This window comes from Etheostoma spectabile, chromosome 4, assembly GCF_008692095.1.
Source record: "Etheostoma spectabile isolate EspeVRDwgs_2016 chromosome 4, UIUC_Espe_1.0, whole genome shotgun sequence".
Classification (NCBI taxonomy): Eukaryota; Metazoa; Chordata; class Actinopteri; order Perciformes; family Percidae; genus Etheostoma; species Etheostoma spectabile.
In genome coordinates this window covers 3,474,261-3,495,872 of record NC_045736.1, presented here as the reverse complement: position 1 = coordinate 3,495,872, position 21,612 = coordinate 3,474,261, and the positions used below count along the sequence as shown (strand labels likewise).

General features: G+C 40.3%; 1 protein-coding gene and 1 long non-coding RNA gene across 5 annotated transcripts in view; one reads left to right on the top strand and one right to left on the bottom strand.

The window, feature by feature from the left end:
- adarb1b (adenosine deaminase RNA specific B1b) overlaps window positions 1-21,612 on the top strand; it is a 134,205-nt gene that overhangs the window by 43,616 nt on the left and 68,977 nt on the right. For all 4 annotated transcript variants that reach the window (XM_032512933.1, XM_032512935.1, XM_032512936.1 and 1 more), the window contains exon 2: window positions 5,097-5,173. The gene's annotated coding sequence lies outside the window, so the exon portion shown is untranslated. The remainder of the gene's footprint in view (window positions 1-5,096; window positions 5,174-21,612) is intronic.
- LOC116687523 (uncharacterized) lies at window positions 8,470-18,650 on the bottom strand. Its single transcript, XR_004331573.1, has 3 exons — window positions 18,637-18,650; window positions 15,148-15,150; window positions 8,470-8,634 (listed from the first exon to the last, which is right to left on the bottom strand). It is a non-coding gene; the product is annotated as an uncharacterized LOC116687523 (long non-coding RNA).

Below are 21,612 nucleotides of genomic sequence, written 5' to 3'. Positions count from 1 at the left end.
AAAAAAGACGTGGCTTAGTGCTTTGTTCTTAAAGTATTTCATTATGACTCTCGGTTGACACATCACACTTCCAACTAGTGTTGCATCGGCATTGCGTTCGTTTCACATTTTGACATTAACAGGGCACCTTTGATCACATGTCTTTTGGTTCAAATTGCAGAGGGGTTTATGCTGCAACCTTTCTCTTTAAAAGTGTTTTATCCAGGAAAGGTTCGCTGACCATACAAGCCTATTTGTAGCACCGCCTGCACAATTCACATTCCCGCAGCCACTCACATTTCTAGCTTTCTGATACTGGCCGCTGAGCAGCTCAATTGGATTGACTAGATGTTAATTCCCCAAAGATACCTTTGCAGCAGCATTTTGAGTAAGCAACAGTGAGTCATTCGCCTCTCTCCCTCACAAACCTCCCCAGTATGTGACTTCATCCTAACCCCCGAAATCTTTTTTTCATTTTTATTTTTTATTTTTTTATATAGAAGTGAAGGCTTTTTGGCAGGCAACAGGCCCTAAAAGCCATCAGCTGTCATGCCATCTGCATAATGATGTAGAAGCGTGCTGAAGTTTGTTGCAGTCATCTATCACCATCACAGCATCATCTGGCCCGTCAGTTTCACTGCGGAAATATGTCGCGCTTTTCAAAGAGAATTTTAGCACTAATTTAAACACAGAATCTTGATGCAGTACAGCGGTTTTTCATATATATTGCAGTGTAAGGTGTCAAATTATGTAGCATCTTTCAGATGGATTTGAAAGGAGAACAGTAGATAAAAAATTTAGTGGGTGATCATTCTCACACATATATCTGTATGCAACAGTGGATAGTTACTGTCCGGGTCAGTGAGATGTCACTGGAAGAGGTCATATAAAATTAAAGGACGTTTACGCTTGCCAGCTTACACTGTCATTCATCATTAATTGTAATTGAAGTCTGCCTTTTTACTTGCGTGCGCTCCTCGAGTCATTTGCCAGCTCACCAACACCGTCCGTTAGGAAAGAGATCCAGCGTTTTTAAAGAAGGTCACCGGGGTGTTTTTGATCCCTGGTGCACCCAGAGTGCAACAGGACACCTTACACTAAGGATCAGGAAAAAAGCCTTCTTCACAGAGCCAATGCCAGTCTGTTAGAAATAACTCTGATTGCCATGCGGAGATATTAATTGTCGTAGATGACAAGTGTCTCAGTTCATAGGTCACAGATGACTTCTTTTTTTTTCTTTTTCTTTTGCTGTGGAACATCTGTGGACATCTGAGTTTGGGAGCACCTTTGTTGTTTTTTTTAATTCTTTTAATTTAACATAAAATAATAATAGCAAGTCTTAACCAATTATAGCAAGCAATCAGAATACTTTATTGATCCCTTCAGGGAAAAAATAGTAATATAAAAATAATTAAAATAACAATAAGAAATTAGCAGGTCAATAAGCGTATAAAGTAACCAGTAACTATAGCTACAGTAATAAATACAAATGTTATGTATGTAAATTTTAAGTGAGATTAGGTCAAAAAGATTGTTTCAAGTGGATTGTACACATTCTATTGTAGTACAGTTTTAACATAAATACAGTACGGACATGAATAAGTATTGTGTGAATATAAGTATTAGCAGTGTATACATGCATGCTTTGTACACGTGGCTGATACTTTATTGCACCTAATTGTCTAAGAATATTAAGATTTGTGATGTGGAGATACGTGCTTTTAGACCAGTGTTGACACTAAGGGTGTAACACTCACAGGGAAGAGTTATATAGTTTATCAGATATAATTTAATATATTATAGTTGATTATCAGATTATAAGTTTATAAAAAGGGAAAACATACATTTTGACTTTAAAAAAGATCCTGTATACATATTAATGAGATAATGCTTCAGAGACAAACGTCTTCCTTGACTGAATCCTACTGTCAAAAAGTAGTTTATCAGTTTGGTCTTCAAAGTGTTCTGTAAAATACGCATCTAATAGGATCTCAGTGAGACATTATCTTTGTTTTATTTTCTCAACCTTACAGATAAAACAAAACAAGAGAGGCTTAACCATAGTCTTAAAGTTGCTTATATTATGCTAATTTTCAGGTTCATAATTGGATTTAGAGGTTTACTTGGTTTAATTTTCAGAAAACACCATATTTTTGTTGTTCAGTGTTGGAAGTGTTTCCAGGCAAAATAAAATAGGAAAAGATGACATTTTGACACAAATACATATTAATAAATGACATGTTGATGTTCAAAAGGTTTTGACCTCAATGCAGATATAACTGTAATACTTTATTTATTGATTGTGTGAGGGTTCAAAACCAGGTAGGCCTACAATATAGGCTCTTTACAGCGACACAAAGTTGTTAATGTTATTGAAATAAACAGACAGCCCACTTCCCCATTTTTCAGAGTTGGAATCTGTCTGCGCTATGTCCTGAGATAGCCCTCCCTGGTTGTCACCTTGCGGCAGCGCCGCGCCAGACACATTTCTGGTGTGTAGAACATAGAAAAATCCATGCAGCTGACACGCAACAGAAACGCGACGCAGCCAGTGTGTAGCCGGCCTTAGAAGCAGAGCATGAGGGCGTGCCACGCTAGCAGCTAGGCGAGCATTATAAAGTGTGCGTTACAAAGTGATGCATGTTCGGCTCTGAAGTAAACGCTGGACAACAATAGAGCTGTTTGGGGCTGTTTGTGAACAGTGTTTTCTGTTGGAGATGGGAAATGCCTCTGGGGGGGGGGGGGACTTTGGGCTTTTTCACTTTGTAAACCTATAACATGCACAAAAAAGATATGTAAAACAATAAAAGACAGGGGAAAGCCCAAATTGTAATATGAGCCCTTTAAGAGGGAGTGCAGATGATTTGAGGATGTAGTCTATAATGAACCCATTGATGAACCGATATTGAAATTTTGTTTTCTAATTGGTGACAATAGAGGCGGCTGTGGCTCAGTGGTAGAGTGGTCGGAAGGTTGGTGGTTCAATCCCTGGCCCTGCAGTCCCGTGTCAAAGTGTCTTTGGGCAAGACACTGAATCCAGAGTTGTTCCCAATTCTGCGTTATTGAAGTGTAAATAAATTGAGTGTTTATCTGATGAGCAGGTGTACGGCAGCCTCGGCCACAGTGTGTGAACGTGTGTGAATGCTGAATGGTTCCTGTACTATGTAAAAGGGCTTTGAGTAGTCGTTGAGACTAGAAAAACACTATTCTCAACTAACTGAAAGCGAGGAACACAGATCATTGAACAATGTTTTAGGTTTCTGCCCCTGGGAAATGTGATGTCAGAACAGAAATGCAAGTGAACCGTTTTTCTCACTGTCTGGAATCGGGGTTAATTGTGCTGTGTTGAAAGTTTGGATTAGCTCAGGGCAGGCTCCATTAACAGCAGTCGACAAACAGCTTTCTCTTCACGTTTCACAAATTAAGAAGCGACGTGACGTGCACAGCTAATTTAAGAATCGGCAACCCACGCGTTTTTGTTCCTGATTCATCGACCGGCTGTTGTCTTTAAATGTATCGTGATTGACATCTGCCACCGTGTTTGGCTGCTCATGTGGAAGAGCAGCGGTAGTTGGAGAGAATGCAGAGTGTAAAAACCACAGGATCAGGGGCTGAATTCAATAAGACTTGCAGCGGCTGAGGATGTTTAGATTTATTAAACAGACTCAGCAGAACAGTGGAAACGACTGTCAGGCTGAACCCCATAATGCAGATTCTTCATGTGTCCTCTATGGGACACAAGTCATTCCCCTCCATTTCATTTTTAACTTTTCGTCACGTTTTTGTCCCTTTTTTTTTCACAGAATCCTTCCAATGTAAATCATCATGTAAAACGCCAGTTTTATCTACCGTACATCAAAGCTAGGATATGTAAGCCGGAAACATCAAGACAAGAGATATGAGTGGGATTAGGAAGAGCTGTGTGCACTGTATGCTTAAACTATGTAAGCCTTATGTGCTCTTGGTTAATGTTTCTGAACTCACTTGAAAGCCATATGCACATGTTGCAAGGCAAAAATATGTAAATTGAAGCAAACTTTTCAGTAGGTGACTTCTGTACAAGAGATCCTTGTGGCAGCTCGGAGGGGTGTAGAGCACCTTGGTGGATGCCTTGAATACAGATGAAAAACGCGCACACACACACACACACACACACACACACACACACACACACCCACAGGACATTGGAGAATGCGGTAGATGCTGTCTTTTTTATTTATTTTTTACAACCAAGTTGCTATAAAGCCCAAGCAGATACCTTATGGTCTGCAACAATCACCCCACGGGGTTTCTTTTTTTTGTTCAAAGGGACAACCAACTCTTTTCAATGTAGACCTGCTACGGTAAAGTAGAAGTTATTTGTTTAAAGAATCTTGATTTATTTGTATCGTTTTTCAGTTTTTCTGAGTTTTGGTCTTGGTATTTGCATAAATGTGCGACTTAGATTCACTCAATGCTAAACCTAGCCAGGGTCACCTCCCTTTTTTAGTGTTCTGTCCTTGGGACAGTGGATCAATGTCACTAATGTGATTGGCCAATGGGGCAGCGTCTGCTTCATTTCCCCCCACACCTCTGTGGTTGTCTTGGCCGTTTACTGCCACCCTGCAAATGCTGTTCTTTTGTGGTATTGATGTGTTTGGTGCTGGTGTGAGGAGAGTAGCCCGGGGCAGGGTCAAGAGGGTTTTGGCCAGCGGTTCCTTCTTATGTAGTGGTGATCCGTGACGTCCGACTGACTGCCTGCGGAGATTCTTGGCCTCGTTTCATTGCTGCTTTGGGTTGAATGTGCCTCAAAAAAGTCATATGTCAGCTTGTCAGCTCCTTTTAAGAAACCGTACACCCTGTGCCTGACACCGGTCAAGCCTTATTTCAACACTACAGTTTAAAGAAGAGTGTCTGAGTACAGAAGATTTTATGCAGAATGAGTCTAAACCAGACTTATATAATATTTTTTGATGCCATTTTCAAAGAAAGATTTTTTCATACATGAATTAAGCTATTATTTTTAGGACATTAACATACCCCGTAGATGTTATAATCTATAAACTAGTTTAGAATACTTTATATATGGAGCCACGTCACACATACTGTATATTAATGATCTACTTTCCTTCTTGCAGGCGCAGTGTGCGGCTTTTGGGGATTCTAAAGGATTGGCAAAATCAACAGCTTTCCCCCTCGACTACTCAGTGGAACGGTGAGTTCATATCTGCAGTATTTCAGGCTTTTAGCTGGCACTTATACACAATGTGACGGACAGGTGCAACCGTGGGATTACTAGCTGAGCGACATTGCAGACAAATCGTAGCATGGATGCATTTCAGGGAGTATGATCAAAGAAGAGAGAAGTACAATAACGGAACAAAAAAGACATCATGCCGAAGAGGTTTTTAAGGGATAATGTTGCTGATATACTGTGCACACTTGACAACGGGATAACCGATAATTGAGAGCCGAATCTAGTCTTGTCAACAGAGAGCCGTTGCTATCTCATATGCAAAACAAAGTCAGACTTGTGCCTGAGCTGCAGTGTGCTGACTACATGACTCTTTCAACCCTGGAGCTACTCCAGTGACAGTTGAGCCAAATGAGGAGTAAGGTTACCAATCACTCAGAAATGAAGAGGGTTCATATTAAGTATGACACAGACTTCATAAACAGCAGTGTAACTAATACATGCACCTGATGCCAACTCACATCACCCCTGGTATAATTTTTGCTCTCTCTTTTGTTCCTTTGTTGTCTGAAGACTTTGAGGAGTACAATTCATACATCTGCTCCAGTGTGGCTATTTTTAAATTGGCTCAAATATCAGGGGATCCTGGGCTCTACCTCTATCTCTTTTTTGTCTCTCTTTGCCTGTCTCCTCCACTTACCCCCGATTCGGCTCAATCTCCAAACCCTTGCTCCGTTGTGTGTGGAGGATGAAGTATAGGGCATGGAAATACATTTGTGTATAGAGCATACAGAATGTATCTGTCTATTGGTGCCTTCATGTTGTGGTGACTCACTCTGATGAAGATCTGTTTACTCATGACTGGGAGTACTACTTGGCCTATGAACATGGTTGTATAATATCCTCTGTGGCTCTTGAGGAGCTTTCTAACATCTGAAAAAAAGAACCCTGATGATCCATAGGATGTCATCATGTTTATCCTAGCCTGGGCTTGAGATTTCAACCAAAAGTCACAAGCTGTGATTGTAGAGTTCTGAAGACGTGGGTGTTCAGGTAGGGTGGGTATAATAATAGATGCTTTATAGTATATGTAATATGCTTAAGTTTTAGAACCGAGACGCCCCAACTAAGAGTACTTTCCTGTATTTGTGTCACGTCACGCCACTTTAGGAGATAGAAATCAACGACACGGTCGACATTGTTGTTTATGTGTGTGTGATGTCAAAACTGTAACTGGGAGTACAACAATCTAGGACGAGTTAACGAGTAGTAAGGTATGGGGGTGTAGAAGGTTGTGAAAACACGAGTTACGGGTTGCCTGGAATGCAGCATAAGTGTGTAAAGGCAAATAAAAAGTAGTAGTACATCTTGTGACATATCACAATATTACGACATCCAAAATTTAAGATGATATCTAGCCTAATATGTTGATGTTGATATAATATTGAACTATTGCCCAGCCTTATCTCTCTTCTGCATCAACTTTGGCTATTCCTTTTTTTATTTTGTCTCTCGCAAGCCCCTCAACTTTATGAAAGTGCAGTACTAAATCCCTTGCGTACCCCTTTGGCTGAGTCTTCAACATTTTAATGGAGCAGTTATTGTTCATTGAGAGCCAGGGACAGCTCAGACACCTGTGGTGTTGTTGACAAGAGGGGACATTTATCGCCCTCCTCGCAGTCCTCTTAAATAGTCTCCACTTTCCTGCTGGGTGCTCGGGGGAAGGAACTGTCAGGTAGAGAAGGAGGGCCGCCTTGAGATGATTCTGATCACCGTAGGTTGCTGCATGGGGGCTGTGCTCAGTGGCGCTCAGGTGATGGCACCATGGTGTCCTTGTAAGGACACTTCTTTCTTTTTTTATGTCTCCCAGGGTAAAGGTAGAGAAAAGGTATAAAAAGGCATGGAACAGTGGTCAGCTCAGCCTTCCTCATCCGCCACTCTTGTAGAAAGCAGACATCCTTAAACCATAGACAGCATGACAGCATTAGCCTCTGGATCAGCCACACACACACACACGCACACACACACACACACACACACACACACACACACACACACACACACACACACACACACACACACACACCACGTATGTTGCATTTGGCGATGTAACCCCACATTTGTTTGCTTACTTCAGCCCTTCGAATGGAGAGTTTATCAAAAACCTCATTTTGTGCAAATTTTGTGAAAGCACTTATTGTCAACCCTACAATATCGCCACAATATTGATATTGAGGTATTTGGTCAAAAATAGGTTCTAGTTGTGATGCTGACTGTTAGCCAATGTCATGTTCTCTTTGTGCGCTGACATTTGTGTGTGTTTATGGCAGTGGCCTGTGTGGTTGGAAACACGCCGCACATGGCATCTTGCCCTGCTGCGTCCACCTCGCTTCCATTATTGTAATGAATATTTAGTGCGGTGTTGGCGAGACAGCCAGCGCTCATCCTGCCACAGTGTTCTGTATTGCTGCTGGGTAGTAGAGTGAGATGGGCATTGGACAAACTTGTGGCACTCCAGTGGTATTTTTTTTTTTTTATAAATGTATTAAGACGAGGCACATTTTTTTGGTTGGAGAGGATTTTTGCAAAACCAGCTGGGGAAATCTGGAGAGGAAAACTGAGAGGCGGCCAATCCCACAACATTTTCTGTGGTATTTTTGAGCTTTTAGAGCATCCACTTCATAAATCCACTGTAAAAACAGCTATTGGTAACGTACACAGCCCTGAGTACACTTGGTGTCATTGCTGCAGGTTACATTGATGGCTGTGATACGCTAGATGATAGTGTCAGGTCCTCACTGAGTGATGTAAGATGAGAGCTGTGTGCAATAATAACACACCTTATTTGATTTTTTTTTTCTTCTTCTTGTTGCTGCTACGAAGGCTGCTGCTTCAGATGATTTAATCTTTCTACCACCAGGAACTAGGCCAGCAATATTTCATCGTGTCATGAGCTAGAGTTTTTTCATGTGCATCTCAACAGTGCACCAATGAAATGCGAACTGCTGGAAAGGTGACCTTTAGTCCCACAGCCAGGACTCATTATTCAGGAGTGTGTGTTGAGGTGTCATGCATAAAGCTGAGAGATGGTCTGCTACTATGTGTTGCTGGACAAGTCTGATTCGAGATTTGAGTTTATCTTTACTTTTTCCTTCCCTGAAGACACACACACACACACACACACACACACACACACACAACCACACTAGAGCTGGGTGATATGGAGAAAATCAAATATACGGATATTTTTGACCAAATACCTTGATATCAATATTGTGACGATGTTGCAGGGTTGACGATAAGTGCTTTCACAAAATATGCACACAATGAGGTTTTTGATAAATAATCATGAGTTACAGTATGTTGATATAATAACTATGTGGGTATAGGCAAATAATAGAACAACTAGAACAGTCTGGTGTGTTCAGAAAATCACATTACTCTACTGTAATGCAGTCTTTAAAGCCAGGAAAAGACAACACCTCATATATCAATTTAATTTTGATATATTGCCCAGCCCTAACACCCACCCACCCACTCACCCACCCACTCACACACACACACACACACACCCACACACACACACACACACACACACACACACACACACACACACACACACACACACACACACACACACACACACACACACACACACTTAATTTACTGTATGTTTAGCTCCACATATTATGACCCTATTACCACAGTGTTTTGCTCAATCAGCAGCAGCCAGGCCCATTGCTAAAATGTTGCTAATTTTGTTTCAGTCTCTCCTATTTAATCCACACATTTCAGGCTGGGGCATTTTAAATACTACACGAGAGAAGATTTCAGCTTATACAGTATGTAAGGCCTAGGCTACCCCTTGTGGACCTTAATGTGGAGGTTCTGTTGTCATTTTGTTAGCAGACCTGCTGGACTGACCCACATCAGTGAAAGACCCTTACAACTGCTCCTCACGTTGCTTGGGATTCCATTACTGAAGCATCTACTCCCAAAATGAGTTAAAGATTTAAATTATGTTCAGTATCAGATTATATTGCCCTCTGTAATCCTATTATTAGTATTATTATTTATTTATTTTTAATATTTGACATTTAATGAGTACCTGCAAATAATGTCCCACAACAGTGGTTTTCAAAGTTGAACACTATGGGTCTTACCTCAGACAACCTGTACTTTTTGGCCACCACACTGGCACCATTCAAAGTATGCTGAATTAGCTTTTAGCATTTCCTGTTAGCACTGTTCCCATGGATGGACAACGATCACTGGGATGTGATGATTCTTAACAAGCCCTAGAGTTCTGAGTATAATGATATTTTTAAAAAGTGTAAGTCACATTGATCCTAAGAATATGTGTGTCATGCTTGCATGTTTGGATTTGATTGATTTACGAATTGGAGCAAGCATGCATTACAGGTTTTAAAGAACCATTATTTCCTTCATGAGCTGTGTGTACAACAATAATTAACTTCTCGTTATTTCCGCAACACCGGCAAACAATATCTTTGCCTCATGTGGCTCCCTTCCCAACCCCCTTACAAGTCTTCTTCTCCACTCATAGTCCCACACCAGGGGCTCAGACCCCTCCAGCATTGACCAGATGTAACAGATGGTCATGTGTTTTATAGATTCCCAAATTACAAACAGAAAGCAAGCGTGGTCTCCATTGTTAAGTTAGGATATAAAATTGGTTGACTGTGGAAAATTTCCCCAGGAGTCCAAAAGCGGGAGATGTTTTCCCACTTTGGGCTGAAGTCCTCACTCAGAGCATCAATCATCTATCATCTTTTCTAATATTTACATCCTCATAAATCACTGCACACTAATGTTGCTTTTGGAAAGCTGCTGAGTTTGACTCTTTTCTGGTGAGCATGTAGTCATGTAGTCTAATGTGAATCAACATCAGCCTTATTAAATATCTTAAAATAGATGGTGCCTTATGTTTTAATAGAATTGTGTTACTGTAGTTTGGCTTTTCTCTTCAGGCGTTCCAACACCATATGTTCTGTATGATCCAGGAGCCAGCGTGCTTCACAGCACTGTATCACACTGATTAGCATGTATTTATACGAGAGGATCCATCCATCTGGAGAGTACCTGCGTTCTTTCACACTTGGCACCCGCACTCTGTTGATCTCTTTCTCACTTCCTCTCTCAGTTTTTTCTACAAAAAGCGCATCGTACATGTACCCTGGTTTCCATCCATCCATGCCTGTGACCAGACAGGAGACGGGTGGATCTGGTATCAAAGCCTACATTTGTTTTGGAACCGGGAAGTGGAAGTGGGGACCAGATGTGAAAACAATGTAGTCATTTAGCCGTAACGGAGGCTCCTATCACTGATAAAGTAGATTCGGCCCAGCAGGGTAAGTCTGCTTACTGTCTCGGTGACATCTGTTTTCCTCTGTACAAACTGCAGATAGGACTTGATGATGCGTGGATCAGTATTTGACCGTCATATTACTAGAATGGCAGGGTTGTGTTTACGTTTTCGCTCTGTGTGCTTTTTGGATGAATGATGACCCTAGGTGTCATTATTTGGGGCTGACATGTGTGTATGCAGTATGAGTGTGATTATACATTTGTGGCATTTTAAGTATGTCACAAGCAAAGTGTCCAGCAAGGCCTGGCTGATACATCATGTCTAAGGTCCTGTCCTGGTTATATAACGAGTTTGGAGGGTGGTGTTTTTTATCCTCTTTTCCAAAACCACAACTTAGGGCTGGACAATATATTTATATTATATTGACATATGAGGCTAGACATCGTCTTCAATTTTGGATATCGTAATATGACACTTGTGGTTTCTCTTCTGGGTTTTAAAGGCTGCATTTCAGTGAAGTGATGTTATTTTCTGAACTTACCAGACTGTTCTGTTATTTGCCTTTACCCACTTAAGTCATTATAGCCGCATAATTAATTATTTATCATAAATGTCATTGAAAATATTGTGAAAGCACCAATTGTCAACCCTACAATATTACAGCAATATTGATATTGTGATATTTAATTTTCTCCATATCGCCCCCGCTCTATCACAACTGTTGTAAAAGCACTTCCAGCTAATGTTTAAGCAACTCTAAAGTAAGCAAAACATTTGCACGGCTAACTTGCTTACATAGCTCTTACAAGACCAACAGGTTCTATTTCTACACCAAAGGGCTGTCAACAAATATTCTAAATTTGAATATATCTTTGAAAAGTAAAAAAAAAAAACGACATTTGAATCAGGTAGTCGGTAATGGGCCAGGGCGGCACTGGGCTGCCCACTTTACTCACTGGCCAGTCCAGCCAAGTCTGATCAAAAATATGTTTTGTTATGAAAAATATTTAAATGTATGTTAAAAAAAAAATAATAGTAACAGAGCTACTTGTGTGTGTTTAATGTGTCTTCTCTTCTGATTAAAACAAAACCCAAAGAATAAGGATCCAACTATTAGAAAGCCTTTAAGTGGTTACTACGGTAACAACAGGCAGACGCTCCGGGCTGCGTTCAGCAGCTAACGTTAGCTAGCTGGCTTTGTACACAATGTACCTTGGGTGTGTTAAGCAATGCACTGTTAAAAGTTACCGCGACAGCAATGGCTTCTCTTTAAAGTGGTACGGACACTTTCCTAGGATGGAATAGAGAGTAAATAAGGACGAGCTTTTCTGCAGCGTGTGCAGACATTTCCCCAGCGGAGCTGACAGCCCATCAGCGACAGAGGAGGCCCTCACAGAGGTCACATTAGGTCAAACGGGTTTCAGGCTTCTTAACACTGATGATGGCTTCTAGCTGAAACGCATTTGTGTTTTGCCCACAATAAATATAAAGATTACTTATCTGTGAGTGACGTAGTGCGATCAGGCCACTGATGCCTAAACGTTCAGCTTCCTGTCTGATTGAGCTCAGCCAGTTCGGAAGAGCTGCGAGTGGGCGTGTTGATGGCGTTTCTATCAGGCGTCTAACGTAAGTGAACGAACAACGAGGGTGAAGAAGAAGAGGACGGCACAGAGACGCTAACATACATCTTCAACTGCAGAGCCAACGAGACAGCGGTGTAATCCGCGTCCTGTCCTGGCTTGTGTACACTCCAGAGAGAGAGTGGGAGAGAGGACTAACATTGCACAAGTAGTTATGTCTCCCATTGTATTGTTTTTGAACTCTTATAGACATAATGCACAAAAATAGATATTTGAATGTATTCAAACTTCTTCTTTTTTTTTTTTTTTTGGAACGCACATTTGAACGTCATTTTTGGCCAATTTTGACAGCCCTACTACACTGTGGGAATGTCACTTTATGTGTGAAGGAATATTAGAATGTGTAGATGTGAAACATAACTTGGTTTCACTCTTAGCAAACAGCGGTTTACACGACAGTCAGCTAGCAGTTTCTCATTTTAAGCCGGCGCTGAACGCCACTTTCACCAGTTATGATGACAAGCGTTGCGCGCGGCAACTGGGCGGCTGCTGGGCTGTTGTGCATGCGTGTGTGAGTGTATGTGTGTGTGCGTGTGTGAGTGTATGTCGGGTGTGCGTGCTCTCTACAAGCCAGTGTTTCTTAAAAAAGAAAGCATCCTTCTGCAACACTGTTGGACAGCTGGGAGTGGAGTGTTACTGTAAACCTCCAGTATTTGGATCAAATAGCTTGCGAAAGGTAAGGTGGGCCAAATTTAGAAGCTACAGCTGTTATTTTAGTGTGTGAGCCGCATGTATAATCAACATTTAGGTATATATATTCATTGGATGGGACTCTGCATCAGCAAATAACCCACATTAAAGGTCTTGGGTCTGGATCAGGGCCAAAGATGGTGAATTGGGGCATTACTAATTTCAGTCTTTTCTTTTTTTGGTGTAGACTTAAGCTGATATATATATAAATTGCAATGATGAACACTCACACATACATTCACATGTCGACTTTCAACAGGTGTTAAAGCCAATTAACACCAGCTTGGCAAGATGATTACAGCTGTACCTACCGCAGATCAGAGCATCTGTTGACACCCAGGTCACACAATATTCTCACACAGAGGAAATCGTGCATTGCTGCTAATGAAAGTACCCGGAATAAATAAAATCCATCACACATGTCTACATTATCCGTCATTATACGTAAGGATTATTGCCATGAGATCATTATAATTCTAGATAAAAGACTCACTTCAGTGTGCCACACACAAACAACACAAAGAGTTGTGAGCACACAGAGCTGCACACAAACGTTTGAACATAGCGCACTGAAATTTTCATATTTATTCATTGAATAATAGCAAACAGCCTCTCTACTAACGCAGACCACAGAACAGAGTGAGGAATATCGTATCAGCTTTATACAGATGAAACAGACCATTTCTGTCAGGCTCATCACAAGATCAATTGTAGTATCCAGTCAAAAAAACAAAATGAATGCGTATAGTCGTTTGCAGTTGGAAGATGAGATATTTTATTGATCCACAGGGGAGAAATTACTTTTTTACACTCTGTTTACTACACAAAGGCTCAAAATACAAACACATGCACAAACAGGACCCAAAACATTCACTAATGGAGAGATGTCAGAGTGAGGGGGTTGCCCGTTAAAGGGGTCCGAGCAGTTGGGGTGTTGGTGCCTTGCTCAAAAGGACTTGAACCAGGCCAAGTCCCTACGGACTGAGCGACTACTGCCCCGTTTTTGAGTGTAGAGTTTGCCTTCTTCTTTTTTATATCAACCCTTGCATTGGTAGAGATATTTCATTATCTTTTCTTTTTTTGGTTCTCTGACTAGACAAGCAGCATAGATAAGAATAAAATATGTCTGAAATGCAATCTATTTCTTCATAGAACACTGCGACCTCCTGCTTCCTGTCGAAGCCAATAAATACCTTGTAGTGGCTGTGTTCATGTAGGTAGCCATCTATTCCTCCTAGGTTTTGTTTAATGCTAGTAATGTAACATTATTGAATTAATAAAAAGCAATTTAGAAGCCCGAATGGCCTGCAGACAACAGAGATAGCTTCATTTACACACATACTTGTACTTCGCGACACTAATCAGCCCCCATACCGAGTCCAATCAGATTATTTTGGTCTAAACCAATTTTCTTTACAACCTCGCCGCTGTCGCGACCATTACTAAAAGCACCTTTAAGCCTAGCAGGAGAGAAAAGGCTGTGATTTGATCTTTCTCACCTTGATCAGATTACACACTGTAATTAGTATAATTACAGCTGTCGCTGATTAATGGGCAAGCTATTATTAGCACTCTAGATATTGTGTGTGTGTGTGTGTGTGTGTGTGTGTGTGTGTGTGTGTGTGTGTGTGTGTGTGTGTGTGTGTGTGTGTGTGTGTGTGTGTGTGTGTGTGTTTTGTGGTGTGAACAGCAATACAGAAGATGTAGTTGAAGTGATTTGAAAGTGAAATTGGCTCAGGCCATAAAATAATAATAGTAATAATAATAATAATGCTCATCTTATTATTGTTGATTCGATAATCAGTGTGTGAAGCACAAGAAGCAGAGTGGTAGACACACCAGGGCTGGGAAACCCAGCTTCAAGACTCTGAGATTTGATAATTTTATTAACTTTTCTCAAATCACATACACAGGGGAGTGGAATTGAGATGGACACTTTGGCCTGAGCGTTCATTTGTGTGCAATAACTTCATTGCTAATCTTTTTAACCTCTCGGGCCTACCTACTGAATCAATCACCATCCATTAAAATCAGCTGTGCAAAGGGATATTGCTTAGCTCTACATGTTACACCTCAATTAAACTTCTGTATGCAATGTTTTATTTATGGAGCACATTTAATACACAAAGGCAAGTCAAAGTGCTTTACACTACATAACACATAAGCATTCAAAGAGCAATACTGCATTAGAACACGCATTAGAAATACACAAACAAATGGAAGGACGTTCAACAGTAAGATGGATAATAGTGAGTGTTGGTGGGATTCAGTCAAAGGTAGAAAGCATGGAGACGTTATTTTTTTATGTCACACTTACAGTATATATGTCTCTTGACTTGCTATGTTTTTCTAAGAAGATAATCAACAAACCATTATTGCGGAAAGAATCTATGGAGCTATAGTAAAGCAGGTGACAGAGCTAGGTAAATGTGTGTCATCTGCGTAACTACTAGAGGTGTGACGAGATCTCGTCCCCACGAGATCTCGTCGAGGTGTCTCGCGATATCAGTACACAAGTGCCGAGCAGCAGCTCCTCCCCCCTCTCTCTCTCTCTCGTCCATTACACACACTCGTACCCAGCATGCGGTTCACTGTGGCGCTGTCTCACGCAGACCGCTCTCTTTCTCTGTTAAAATGAGTCGGGAAACAGACACCAAAACCTCACTTTACTGTTAATGATATTTAAAAAAAAAAAAAAAGAGAAATGTTCTCCGTTTGTCCTATAATGGTCTTTAAATCAATACTAGACTAGCCTACTTCCGTGTTTAGTGCTAAAATTATTAAAATGCATAAGAGGAGAAAAGAGCATCAGTCTTCACCAAAATCATCTGTTGAGTGTTAGATAGTATATTTTTTTGTGTTTTCTCACTGGCTTGGTTATGTTGTAACCTTGGTTCTCTGAGTGAAGAGACTCTCTCCACCATACATAGCTGCTGATTAAATAGGAGAGAAGCCAGTCACAGTTCTGTGACTTTTGATTGAATAAAATACTTATTTCTTCATTGAAGTTTTCTGTTAAAAACGTGTTAAAATCTCATCTCAATCTAGTGAACCCAGTCTTGTGTCTTGTCTCCTCTTGTGAACTGGGTGTCTACCCCTAGTAATTACAGTTGATTATTTTAAAAATGTCTCCCATAGAAGCAACACTATTATAATAGATACTTGATGTAATGTTTTGCCCCGTAGTGGAAGGAGGAGGAATGGACTCAGGAGTTCTTTACCTGGTGCTTTGATTTATTTCCTTAGCAGTCACAAGGAAGTGCAGTATTGCAAGGATGACTTATTGCAAAATTATATAAAAATAAAACATGCAAACTAAATACTAACTATTGAAATTATCATCAGAAACTAATATCAAACAAAATAATAAAAAGACTAAATCAGGCCCTGACTATTTGGGCCCTAGCACCTGCACCCTTCCAGGCCAAAGTCATTTTCTTTAGAGGAGCCTCGGCCTCCTTCCTTTATAGCAGAAGCTCCTCCTTTTTTTTTTGTTTGTTTAACCTTTATTTAACCAGGAAGTCCCTTGAGATTGAAATCTCTTTTTCGAGGGAGACGTGGCCAAGACGGCACACCAGATTACAATACTAACAAAAATACAGCATAAACAAAATCCTACATAAAGGAAAGGACAGGTCACATGTGGCAGTTACATTTTTGAATTACATGACATGAGCAAGTTTTGCAAATTATTCCAAGACCATGGAGCGAAGTAAGAGAAGGCTTTCTTCCCAAGCTCAGTAAAGACAAACCAAAGTTAATTGGAAATCAATCAAACATCATTGTGTTAATTCAGCATTGTCAAACATTTATGGCTTAATGAATAAACCCTATATCACCTATAACATCAAAAATGAAATTTTACATGCTGAATAAGCTTCTCAAAACAGAACTCTATGCACTCTGTACACCCCTCTGCACTGGCTGACCGTTCCAGAATTACTCCAGACCCTATCACTTCCTGTTTGCCAATTCGACCCAGATCCCTGCTTGAAATGAGAACAGGTGAATGAAAGGAATTGTGTATGTGTTGTGGTTATCCAACCATGATTTCTAGTCATTTGACAAGTACTCAAATGAACTGAAATAAAATCACAAACCATGTATTCATTGATGCAAGCCCACATGCTAATGATAATGCTCACGCTAACCGTCCCTTACCACTGCACTTACTAAGGTTAGCTTAGCATTATACAACATGCTACCCCGAGTTTAAATGAAGGCATGGGCTAGCCCCATGCCACTTCATACAAACATTATCAACCACATAATAAAATCAGCCACATGTACACTGTTACACAGATTATATGGCAGAAATAAGAGTCCACTTATATACCTTTAGGATACTCCAGTAAAACAAAAGTGCACTAGCGGAATTTGACTTGTGTACTAAAACCCCCCAACATATCCTGTCTTTGTCAATTTGTTGTACAAAATAGTTTAGTGGAGAGAGCATTTACTATTTGAGCTATGTAGGTACTAACTCGGATTTACATGAAGGAATAGGATTTTACACACATGGTTAAACGTGCATGCATGCATTGTACAAGTACAGATTTCCCACCCCGCGCTCTTCCTTTAATAATTCACTGTTTCCCAAATGTCTGCAAATTGATTGTAGTTGGATAGATTTGGACTTGTCAGTTGAGTTTGACGAAAAAACTAATTTGTATATCAGTTTGTGGATGAATGGTTCTCAGATGGGAACGGGAATGTATTTCCATTGCTACTTGCCATCATTTGCATGCAAGTCTTACACATAGTGTCATCAAGATTTGGTGGCTGTCACTTTTTTTGCTACGAACCTACTTTGCTGCAAATGGCATCAGTTGCATTCTCCCGAGTGTCCAACTTGTTTGCATTTTTTTATCCATCTTTACCCCGAAGAGGAGCGGCCATATGATGGAAAGGGAAAGTACCATTCCCTTCATATAACCTATTACAGGATCACACCCCAACCCTGATCATGCAGGTACAGTACAAAGCCACTTGGCTAATATGCTATCACCCCCAAACCCCTGGAATATAAATTCGGTCCTAATTGGGCATGACAAATTTTGCAGCCATGGATGATGACATATTCTGAGATTTTCACTTACATTTAAATGAATAACTGAGCACCCCCTGCCTCACTGAGGGAGTAGGCGATACATACAAGATAGATAGCATGGAGCTGTTCTCCGAGCAGCAGTAGAAGGGGAGAAAGGGAGCGACAAGAGATTCAACTGCAGGATTTCAAATATTAATAGAGATGGAGTGTATATCAGACATTGTGCATGCATGAACTATTTTTGTGCACTCCAGGTTTTCAACAAGCTAAGCACCTCTTACATCCACACAGAAAACATCTTAGTCAGTGACCATGGGTAGCCAAGCAGAATGGGGGAGCAGGTTAAATGGACAGGATGTCTGAAATAGATTTTGTAGATGCTACAGCGACCTCGGTGGCAGGGCTCATAGTGCCAAACCCTATCTTATCTCAACTTCTCTGCCCCGGGCTCACAAGACCTGTGACGTATCAGAGAAGAACCTTTCCCTTCTGTTTCTCAGAAATTCCTAAATATAACATAATCTGCAGGATACGGTCTTTTATCATAGTTTGGCGTTTGAAATAAAAGATAACAATTTACAAGCTAGTCATCGAGTATACTACCAATTATTCCATTGATTAATCCTGTAATCGGATAATCCTGTAATTGCTTTATTGAGGAGCAGTAGTAAATATTCAAAAGAGTGGTGTCCTTCTCATATAAAGCAACGTGTTTATTGCTTAAATTGCATACATTATATCTGTCAAAAAACTGAACCCCTTTAGTGCACTCAACTGCCATATTACATTCTGTTTTTAAAGAAAATATAATCTGAAATGCCATAGCAACCTCGAACTAAGGCATACATTCAGCTAAAAAAACATACACTTGAAAGTTAAAACAAATTAATAACAAACCTCGAGCCTCATCTTAGCTCTCTATCAGCTAACTCCTTACTTTGTCTTTTATTCAACACATTACTATTAGGTTATGTATATTTTGGATAATGTGGCACGTTTAACCCCTTAATACTAATGCATAATCTGCTCCATATAATTTGCCTGTGACAATTATGGGATAATGGTAAATGATAAAACATAGTGGAAAAAGTAACAAGAAGAATCCCAAAGGGACTTCAGTAACACATGAAAATTTGTCTTACATTGCTAACTTACATTAGCTAACATTAGCCACCATGTGCTACTGGTCATATCAGACCAAGTGATGCTGTAGCTGCAAAAACTGAAGTAAGATGTGTTTTTTTTTATTGTGTATTAGATTATCTTTCATTTTGTAAGAGGAAGAATGTGTTACTTTGTCTTATAAAACCTACATAATCTTGCTTTAAGTCAAACTTCGCTAATATCTAGCATTTTAACCTTGTGCTCAGTGTTGTTAGATTTTATTGAAAACACATTTTTTCAGGTTTAGCCAACTTCCATTTAGGTTGGCAGGGAAACCCCCAGCCTAACACCATGGCAGATCACTTTCACGCATACAGTAGGTGATGTTAAAACACACAGTGCCTCAAACTACATGATTCACCGTCCCCCACTGTCATTTTCTCCCTGTTTCTCTCACACTACCTATTGCAGTACTGCTAGTGTTTAGGAGAATTTCCAATGCATTTTCTTTGTTGTGGAGGATCTTTATCTGTTTTTCAGTTTTTTTTAATTGCATAGTTGAGATGGTTAAATATTTCTGGGGGTTTGTCAGCCAATTATCATTGCCAAAAACCCTAAAGGCTGAAATTCGCTGCCGCCGCGGATCAGTGCGTGTCAAAGCAAAACAACCCCCACACTGCTAGGGGCACGCTTCCTGTTTCACTGTCCTATTTCTAACCTTGCCACCCCTGGAAAAAAAGCTTTTTTATTTTTCATCTGGCTATACATCCCAGCTTCCGTAGCAGCTCTTCTTCTTTGCTCCTGTGGCAGCACCACTTCCTCTCCTCACCTCCTGCTGTCACTGTGTCTCGTGTGTAGGGTTGAAACAAATCTTTGAGTAACTTCAATAATTTGATTTCTAAAAATCCTCAATGCAAAAATGATTTGCCTCGACGCTTTGTTAAATCAATGTTACAAACGTTGCATCGCTCACAGTGTTTCCGGATGGCTGATTATTACTGTTGCACACCGGGCTGACGCTGCTGTCGAAACATGCCATGAAGACTGACAGCGCAGATTACAAAATGAAGAACGAGAGCGTAAATATTGAGGGGTTATGAGAAGAGACAGGCTGGAGAAAACAACAGAATGTGTCCAACGTCTGGAATCAGTTCAAACATCATTAAAATGAAAACGCAGTACAGTGTGTCTACTGCAAAATCAAATTAGCTTACCACAGTAATAGCACGTCAATGCTTCAGCATCTCAACAGAAAACATTGAGTCTAACTTAATCATCCATTCCAAGAAGCGGACCCGACAAAAGTAAATCACAGTCGTATGGACAATGAAACTACACCAAACACACTAACTACCAAAATCAAAGGCAAGAAAATGTAGTGATGACAATATTAGGATCTGAAAAGCCGACTTGTTGACTATCACTTTGGAACAACAGCTGATTGTTGCGCACCATTTTCCCTCTCTCTCTTCACGGAGAAACTGCTGATCAATGATCTACTAGTATAAGTGTAACAGAGCTGTGTGACATTGTAATCAAATATATAAATAAAAATAGGTTGAGTATAACTTATTATCAACTCATCAAGGACAGCTCCCACCCCGGCTCTGATCTGTTTGACCTGCTGCCCTTTCATTTCATTACTGTGCAAAATTTTTTATTATCTAGAACTTAACCATTTAATTTCATTACAGTGCAATATTTATTTATTTGTTGTTAATACCTAACTACTTTTCACACAATGTGTACACAAAGCTATTTTATATATGTACATAGTTGCTCGTAGGACTCTACTCTGCACTATCTTCCTATACTTTATATTTTTATATTTGCTCTCAGGACTTCACTCTGCACTACCTAACTACACTTTATACTTTTATATTTTATTTCCTTATATTTTGTATTTTCATATTTTGTGTCAACACTGTACAGAGGTTGCTTCCCATTGCACGGGTACTGCACTTGTGTATAATGACAATAGAGGCATTCTATCTCCTATAAGCCTGTATACAGATCAGTCTCAGGTTGAAACTTGTAGTTATGAAAGTTAAGTTGTACAACTTAAGGTAACGTATGCCTTAGTGTGAGGTTGTTATTGTAAATGGACTGTATTTACATTAACAACTGCTCAAATTGTTCACCATTCACACACTGTGGCCGAGCCTACTGTACAAGGTGCCACCTGCTCATCAGATAAACACTCACATGCTCACACTCCGATGGCGCAGCATCATTGGGGGTTCACACTGTGGGTTCAGTGTCTTGCCCAAGGACACTTCAACATGGGACTGCAGGGCCAGGGATGGAACCACCAACCTTCCGACTGGCAGGTGACAGCTCTACCACTGAGACACCTCATTTTCCATTTCAGAAAATGTTTTCTTTAAAAACAATGTCATATGGCACTTAAATGCACTCGATAGGTTTAGTTGTTTGAGAGATGGTATTGTATATAATTGCACTTCAATAAAACAAAAGTATTTCTTTTTGGATTACTCGATGGAATAATCGGTAGAATACTTGATTGATTACTAAGATAATCAATAGCTGCAGCCCTACTCTTCTGTGTCCAAGAATGGATAAGGAGAGACTAGTTAGGCTCGTTCGAGATGAACTGCGCCTCGCCTGTAAAGTGGACGAGAGCAGG